The sequence below is a fragment of the Corylus avellana genome, chromosome ca8 (genome assembly GCF_901000735.1).
Source record: "Corylus avellana chromosome ca8, CavTom2PMs-1.0".
In the NCBI taxonomy this organism is placed as follows: domain Eukaryota; kingdom Viridiplantae; phylum Streptophyta; class Magnoliopsida; order Fagales; family Betulaceae; genus Corylus; species Corylus avellana.
Genome location: NC_081548.1, coordinates 21,729,400 through 21,731,144, shown reverse-complemented (window position 1 = coordinate 21,731,144; position 1,745 = coordinate 21,729,400).

Below are 1,745 nucleotides of genomic sequence, written 5' to 3'. Positions count from 1 at the left end.
CACTTTTAAAGCAAAAATTAAAAATTAAAAAGATTAAAAAAAATCGTTTTTAAATTTTAATTAAGGCTTCTAGTCGGGCAGAGTTTTCTTTCAAATTGGATTTGAAAAACTTCCTTCAACCCAATATTTAAAAATGACATGTGTCTATTTTTTTAATAACATGTGAGATGCACATAAATTTTTAATATTATTTATTCAAACTTTGTTCTTACTATTAAAAAACATGTGTATCTCACATGTTCAAATGACATTGTGTCTTGGAGGAAGTTTCTCCAACCCAATTTAAAAGAAAACTATGTCCCTTCTAGTCGACGTAGGGAGCAATGAAATAAACGAAAGAAACGAGTTAAATTAATTCCGGTTGCATAAAGTAAAAGGCGGTTCAAAAGAAATAATTATATTCCCGTTTTTTAGCGTTAGCTTTTTTCTTTTTTTCTCTTGGTTGGAATGATTCGTTGGTTGGGGGGAGGGGGTTTGTTTGAAATAATGAGAGAATTGGAAGCATTGCTTGATTAGGAGGACACGGTCAAAGGGGTTGCCCAATTCAAAATTTTCCTCTTTCTTTCTGCTTATATTCAACTTCTCCATCATTCTTACTCACTTCAAATTTCAACTTTTAACAAAGAATATTCTTTCCCAAACAAAAATAGAGAATGTGTAATACCTTTTACCTCTTGGGTAATAATGTAAACAGTGAAGTTGAAATCCGTTTGAAAATGCTTTTTAATTTTTGATGTTTTAATTATTTGAAAAAATGAAAAGGGAAGCAGCCGCCTCTAGTGGAGGGGCGGCTGCTGCAGCCAACCTCATACCCAATAGTTACTCTCTTAATTGGGGTAGTCGCATAAACTCACTTTTTTATTGGGGCAGGCGAGCCACCCCTTTTATTCGTTTGTAAATCTAATTTTTTTTAATAAAATAAAATTTTAAATGACATTGCAAAATTGATTTCGAGGCATTAATCCCATTAGTACCGCGTAAGTATATTTAAATTACATAAGTATATTTAAGTACATTTAAATTATTTGAAGAGATAGTTTAATCGGCTGTGACTATGCTTAATGAAGCGGATGTCACTAGTTCAAATCTCTCTCTTTCTTTTGTAGAGACATGTATATAATATATATATATATATATATTCTCTTAAAGTTTTGACAGTGAAAATGAATATACATGTATGAAAGTCAATAACCTACCGATATTATAAAAATATCCTGAGTGAATAAAAAGATATTTTTCATGAACAGGATGGGAATAAGGGTAGGTATTAACTATTAAGGAAATACAAATTCCAACTAATCCTCCCACGTGGTAATTTGATCAGTCGGTTTTATCGGTAGCGTGAATAACGCTACTAATAGTACATAATCTTGAATCATGTAATTAAGAATACACTTTTTGCTTTAAAGGACAGAAAAAACACACACACAAGACTTTTCTTCTATCTGGTGGTGGGGTTAACAAGCCGTTGATTATTCATTTATTCTTTTAATAAGATTTGATTTATTGACATTTGTAACGTTAGCATGCAGGTAAAATAATGATGAGATACAAATATAATTTTTAATATTATTTTAATGCATATATACTAAATTTAATAGTTGATTAAGGGTCTGTTTGGGATTGCGTTTAACATTCAAAAAGTTCGTTTGAAGAAAAAATGAGTGTGTGGTAAAAAAATTAAAAGCGCTTTTAATGATCCAAAAAGCCTAAAAATAGCAAAAAAAAAAAAAAAAAAAACACTT